The sequence below is a fragment of the Balaenoptera acutorostrata genome, chromosome 3 (genome assembly GCF_949987535.1).
Source record: "Balaenoptera acutorostrata chromosome 3, mBalAcu1.1, whole genome shotgun sequence".
NCBI classification, from domain to species: domain Eukaryota; kingdom Metazoa; phylum Chordata; class Mammalia; order Artiodactyla; family Balaenopteridae; genus Balaenoptera; species Balaenoptera acutorostrata.
The window spans coordinates 110,929,309-110,937,176 of NC_080066.1; positions in this window are offsets into that span (position 1 = coordinate 110,929,309).

Genomic DNA, 7,868 nt, shown 5'->3' on the forward strand with positions numbered 1-7,868 from the left:
AAATATTTAGTAAAAATGTTATTAATTTTACAGAGTGAAGTGCCTTAATCTGATACAGTGGTCAGAGACAACCTCCTTAAACATCTGCCCCTCCTCAATTAAAAATTATACCTAGGCAATATCTGCTCAAAAACTTTGTTGACTGTATGTCTCCAATCTTCCCTGCTCCATTTCCATGTAGCACTCTTCAAGGGACAAGCCCCATAGACTGTAGCACATCATGGGGCAGGCAATTGTGCTACACTAGGCACTTCCTAGAGCCCAGAGAAGAACTGGGATGTAAATATGGGACTCCAGTAATTACCAAACCCAGGAAAATATTTTTAGCAAACAAAGATGATGGAGCTCAATTTGAAATTGAAGACAATATTTTCGATGAATTTTAAGACAAAATTACCATTTTTTAAATGTGGTAAACACAGACATTGCCATTTCATATTCAGTCTTCCCTGTAATAATTACTGATTAATGATAGTACTGAAAATCAATATCATTTTTCAAAATTTGAATGTAGGGTTAGGAAATAGTAGTTGACATGAGAGCCTAAGTTCTCACCACCATTGTTTCCTGGTTGAGTGACTTTAAGTTGTAAAATATTTCTCACATCTAAAAATCAGCTGGCCAAGGTAGATAAAATTTATATTCCTTACAATTTGAAAATTCTATCAACTTAAATTTAAGCTATTAAATGACTACATTTTATAAACTAAAACTAATATCTATATTATCCTACTTTTGCCTTTTGTTATTGAAATTAATTCAATACAGTCCTATGCATACAATGACTATCCATTTATATACCCTAAAGCAAATCTCTGAATATCTACATTGCACCCAGACTGACAATCCATTCCATTTGATCATTTATTCTATGAAATATAGAAGGCAAATCTACTACCACGGCAATGAGTGATTTTACCTAGTTTTTGCCAATACTTTACAAAATGCTGAATTATTTTGCTGATCATCCAGAATATAATACGGTGTTCTACACATGCTAGATAAGGATGATTTCATTTTTGTGAGCTTTCCATTTAGGAATAATCTAAAATTTAAAGTGCAACAGGAAATTGACACATACTCTCCAAACCCTGTCACAAATGAATTGATACTAGATTTAAATTTTCTGATCAGAAGCCGTTCTGGCCAATAAGTTCATCAAAATGAATAGGGAATGACTAAAATGTCACCATTTTGTTTTCTTCTTTCCGATGGATAGTCAAGTTCTTTAACCGCAACATCACTTTTTTCTCACTGTCATTTATGGTCTACTTACATGAAAATTTCTACTTGAAGTCCTTGCTAATTAACTTCTGTGTCTTTTCTTTACTTCCCTAACACATCATTTGAAACCTTGTTTGTGCAACCATTTCACTATGTTTTGCAATATAGTGTGTTTTTACACATAGATATCTTCTAATATACTGCAAATTTCATAAGGGCATGATATACTTGAATATCTTAATGCAGAGGTCAGCAAACCAAGTCCCACAAAGTCAAGTTCATCCAGCTGCCTATTTCTGTAAATAATGTTTTACTACACAGCTATGTCCATCTTTTTAATATATTATCTATGACTGCTTTCACAACAGCAGAGATGAGTAATTGCTGTAGACATGATAAGGCCTACTAAGTCAAAAATATTTATAATATGGACCTTTACCAAAAAAGTTACCCACTTCTGCCTTAAAGATCCTAACACAGTGCCTTGTATGGAATAGGAGTACAATTGATAGTTACTGAAAAGAAAGAAACAACGACAGTAAAAGAATGCTCAAGAAGGAAATAAAGATTGATAAGAAAAGGAACATGAAGACATAGATTAGAGATGGTATTTTCAAGGAAAAGTAAGATAATGTAAGTGCAAGTTTCTACAACAGTATTAGTTATATGATATAGATCAAAGAAATGTTTACTTTTAAGAATAACAACGGAAAAAGACTTTGTGAGTCTGATAGCACCCAGATCCAGATGAGCGGTTCCCATTACATGCTCAGTTTATATTGGCTCACAGTCATGTGCTCCATCTTTACCAAGTCTCAGTAGCATGATATGACCTAGATTTCATGTGTAGATTTCTGTGCTGCAGATGGCAAGGACTTAGGTAAATCTGCAGATTTCCTGAGTTCTCTCACTGTCACCTTTCTCCTCTCCATGTACTTCCGTCTTTTCCTGTATCATACCCTGAAAATTCTAACCAATAGAACTCCTCAAATTCATAAATCTGTTTTCTCATCTCAGGGGCACCACTGGATTCTGTTTGAATTCCTCTGTGTGGCTTGATAGCTTGTTTTTTTATTGCTGAATAATATTCCAATGTATTGTCACAGTTGGTCGAATCACCTACTGAAAGATATCTTGGTAACTTTGAAGTTTTGGCAATTATGAATAACACTGTGAAAAAATATTCATGTGCAGGTTTTCAGGTGGACATAAATTTTCAATTCATTAGGGTAAAAACCAAGATATTCAATTGCTCAACCATGTAGTAAGTGTATAACTTTGTAAGAAACTGCAGAACTGTCTTCTAAAGAGGCTGTGTACCATTTTGCATTCCTACTGGCAACGAATGAGAATTCCTGTTGTTCCACATCCTCTCCAGCATTTGGCATTATCAGGATTTTGGATTTTAGCCATTCTAATGGGTATGTAGTGATATCTCATTTTAGTTTAATTTGCAATTGCCTAACGACATATGATGGTGAGCATTTTTTAAAATTCTATTTACCATCTGTATATCTTCTCTGGTGAGGTTTCTGTTTAGGTTTTTGTGTGTTTTTTAATTGAGTTGTTTGTTTTCTTATTGTTGAGTTTTAAGAGTTCTTTGTATATTTTGTATACTGGTCCTTTATCAGATCAGATGAACATATTATCTCCCAGTCTGTAATTTACTTTCTCATTCCTTTATCAGATGTGTTGTACAAGGATTTTCTACCAACCTGTGGCTTGTCTCCTCATTCCCTTAGCTATGTCTTTCAAAGAGCAGAAATTTTTCATTTCAATGAGGTCCCACTAATCAATATTTTCTTTCATGGATTGTGCTTTTGGTGTTATATCTAAAAAGTCATCGCCAACCTCCAGGTCATCTACATTTACTCCTATGTTGTCGTCTATAATTTTTTTCAATTTTGTGCTTTGCATTTAGATCTATGTTCTGTTTTGAGTTAATTTTTGTGAAAGGTATAAGGTCTGTACCTAGATTAATTCCTTTATATATGGATGCCCAGTTGTACCTGCATCATTTGTTTAAAAATTATCCCTTCTCCATTAAATTTCCTTTCCTTCTTCATCAAAAGTGAGTTGAATATATTTATATGGTTACATTTCTGGGCTGTATTCTGTTCCATTGATCTCTTTTTCTATTCTTTTGCCAATACCACCCCATCTTGATTTCTGTAGATTTATAGTCCATGTTGAAGTGAGGTAGTATTAGTCCTCTGACTTTCTCTTTGTTCCTCTCTTCCAATATTGTGTTAGCTCTTCTGGGCCTTTCACTTTTTCACATAGACTTTAGAATCAGTATGTTCATACCCACAAAATGACTTGCTGGGATTTTTTTTGGATTGCCTTGAACAACAGATCAAGTTGGAAGAACTGACATCTTAACAATATTGAATTTTCTTATCCATGAACACAGAATATCTCTTCATTTATTTATATCCTATTTGTAGTTTTTCTCATACAGACTTTGTACATATTTTGTTAAATTTGTACCTAAGTGTTTCTTTTTTTTTTTTTTTTTTGGTGCTAATGTGAATGGTATTGTGTTTTTAATTTCAAACTCCAACTATTTGTTGCTGGTATACAAGAAAGCATTAATTTTTGCATACTAACCTTGTATTCTGCAACCTTGCTATAATTACTTACTAATTCTAGGAGTTTTTTTTATTGATTCTTTGGGATTTTCTACATAGACAACCAAGCCATCTGTAAACAAAGTCAGTTTTATTTCTTCTTTTCTAATCTGTACACCTTGTATTTCTTTTCCCTGTCTTATTGCATTAGCTAGGACTGCTGATACAATATTAAGTAGGAGTGATAAGAAGGAATACCCTTGCCTTGTTCCTGATCCTTGAAGGGAAACATCTCATTTATCACCATTAAGTATGATTTATAAATACAATTTTTATCTCGGTATCTGTAAAAGTCATGCTTTCTCAATTCTCAAATTGCTTATGTGACAAACATAATGTTTGCTCCTTTTTTTTCATTAAATAATTAGAAATTTATCATATTACTTTTAAAGAATCATTTATTTCTTTTTTTATTTGTGTTTTGCAATTTAATTACTTCTTCTTTGTTACCACCGCTGGATAACTTACAGTACTGATGGACCTCCAGTGTATTTATTTGTTTGTTTATTATTTTTGCAGGGGCAGAGGAAATATGGGGAAGATATTAAACATTGGAACAGAAGAGAAAGACCAAATATACACCCACACATATACAGACAATGGACTTTTAAAAATATAGATATTTTATTAAGATTTTTTTGAGCACTTTAAGGTTCTGAGTAAAATTAAGAAGAAGGTACAGGGTCTTTCTCTTCTGTTCCAATGATCCAACTGTTTGTTGCTATGCCAATACAACACTGTTTTGATTATTTCAACATTATAATTTGTTGAAATCTGGTAGAGTTAGTGCTCAGTTTTTCTTTTCATCATCAAAGTTGATTGAATATTTCAGGTCTTTGTATTTCCATATGAATTTTAGAATCAACTTGTCAATTTTTATAAAAAGAACCCGGGATTTTTATTGTGATTCCATTGAATCTATAGATCAATTTGGGGAGAACAGACTTCTTAACTACATTGTTTCTTATGAATAATATATATATCTTCATTTATTTAACTCTTCTCTCAGCATTATTTTCTACTTTTCATTGTAAAGCTCTTTACATCTTTTGTCAGAATTATCCCTAAGTATTTTATATTTTTGAAATAACATTGTTTTCTTTCTTTTTTATTGATGTATAATTGACATAGAACATTATATTAGTTTCACGTGTAAAATATGATTCAATATTTGTATACATTGCAAAATGATCACCAAAATAAGTCTTGGTAACATCTATCACCATACATAGTTACATCATATATAAATTTTTTTCTTGTGATGAGGACTTTTAACATCTACTCTCTTAGCAACTTTCAAATGTGTAATACAGTATTATTAACTATAGTCACTGCTGTACATTACATCCCCGTATTTAATTTATAAATGAAATTTTGTACATTTTGGCCCCTTTCACCCTTTCACCCATCCAGCAGCCCCTGCTGGCAACCACCAATCTCTTCTCTGTATCTATAACTTTGGGGTTTGTTTATTGTCTTTCGTTTTTTTAGATTCCACATATAAGTGAGTTCGTATGGTATTTGTCTTTCTCTGACTTATTTCACTTAACACAATGCCTTCAAGGTCCACCCATGTTGTCACAAATGGCAAGATTTCCTTCTTTTTTTAATGGCTGTATAGTATTCTATTATATATATATTTACATCATCTTTATCCATTCATCCATTGTTGGACACTTAGGTTATTGCAATATTTGGGCTATTATAAATGCTGTAATGAACATGTTCTATTCTTAATTTTGGGAGGAAACTCCATACTGTTTTCCATAATGGCTCCGCCATTTCACATTCCTACCAACAGTATACTAACATCTCCTTATCTCCACAGTCTCACCAATACTTGTTATTTCTTGTCTTTTTGATAATAGCCATTCTAACAGGTATGAGTTAATATCTCATCATGGTTTTGTTTTGGATTTCCCTGATGATTACTGATGTTGGACATCTTTTCATGTAACTGTTGGCCATCTGTATGCCTCCTTTGGGAAAATGTATATTCAAATCCTATGTCCATTTTTAAATTGGATTGTTTCTTTACTTGCTATTGAGGCATATGAGTCCTTTACATATTTTGGATATTAACCCCTTATCAGATATAGTATTTGCAAATATTTTCTCTCATTTAGTAGTTTGCCTTTTAATTTTTGATGGATTTCTTTGCTGAGCAGAAGCTTTTAATTTTGATATAGTCTCACTTATTCTTTGCTTTTAAAGTCAGATCCCAAAAATCATCATGAAGACTGATGTCAAGGAGCTTACCAGGTATGTTTTCTCCTAGGTGTTTTATAGTTTTGGGTCTTCCATTCAAGTCTTTAATCCATTTTCAGTTAATTTTTGTGTATGATGTAAGATAGTAGTCTAGTTTCATCCTTTTACATGTGGCTGTCCAGTTTTCCCAACACCATTTATTGAAGAAAGTATCCTTTCCCTGTTATATATTCTTGACTCCTTTATCATAAATTAACCATATATGAGCATTATCATAAATTAACCATATATAAGCAATGTTATTTCTGGACTCTCTATTCTGTTCCATTGATCTATGTGTCTGTTTTTATATCAATACCATACTGTTATGAATACTGTAGTTTTCTAATATATTTATTTTTAAATAAAGGCAAGACAAATATTATATTCGTCATCAATGTCATGGTCCAACATTTTTACAGGGTTCAAGCATATGTGTTTCCCCTGAACCTGCATTGCTTTTGGTTTAGAGCAGATTTGCAAATTGACTCTTTGTGTGTCCCTTATATTTTAGATATACAGTTATGCTTGATGTTTCCTGCATATACATTGCAACCTAGATTCAAGGGTGAGTATAGATTTCCCCCATGTTGTCTTTTGGTGATTTCATTGGAAACCTGGAATGGATAGAATTAAATTTCAAGAACTATGCTGCCTCCTCTCTTGCAAGGTTTTGCTTGCACTTAAGACATGAGTGTCATGTGGAAGTACAGTAGCAAACATGATATGCAGAGAGATAATTATACTTCCTTTCCAAACACAGACTCTGTTCATTCTTCTAGATACATATAATAATAATAATAATGATGATAATAATAATACTTATTAGCTTTTGGAATAAGTTACATATAAGATTCATATCTAGGAATAGGCAAGGTATTATATATTAATCCAAATTTATTTGCTAAGAAAAAAAGACAAATAGACTATCTTCACTTTGCAAATCATCTGTCCTTTTCATATGAATGTTAAGGCAACAGTCTATAAAATATGTTAATAACTCTATAGAAATCACTATATCTGAATACCTCCTAATCTTCCCTAAGGCAACATTAGAAAACCTGTTTTTCAGAGATATGACCAAAATCTATGTAGTCGGGGCTTATGAAAAAGAGGACATAGTCACAAAAATTACTTAAAGAGCAAAATCAAATTTAGTTAAGAAGGGAAATACATCCTAGCAGAAGAAAAAGTATTTATAAATTAAGAGCTTGGGATATTTTAATGGCCAAAATAAACTCCAAAACATTCACCATGTTATAGATTCCGTGAAGTCCCAGACATATATAGAAGAATCCAAAATTAAGTTAAAATGAGCAATAATTAATATGACACAAAATAAATTCTCAATGGCCATTAAAACTTCAAAAATGATATCCAAACTATTTTTACTTATATAAAGCAAATTTTAAATGTTCCAGACTTTACAGATTAAATTGTGAAAATTAGTGCTCTCTCCATATGTTTTGCCACATGATTACTGGATACTATGAAACTATGGTTTAAATTACAGCTCTAAAGCCTTTTTTTAGGATCTTGTTTATAAAGCAATTTTATGGCAACATATTTGTTTCTTTTCAACACATTTTTTGGCACCTCCAGTGAAACTATAAGGTAAAATTTTCCCAGAATGAAAACAGTTTATCTTTCAAAGGCATACCTGGACCTTTTGAAAATGTAATTATAGTCCAGCTAAATGCTTCAGGCAAGTTGCTTAATCTTTTCATTTTCAAGAAAATATATGTGTGTGTGTGTGTGTGTGTGTAA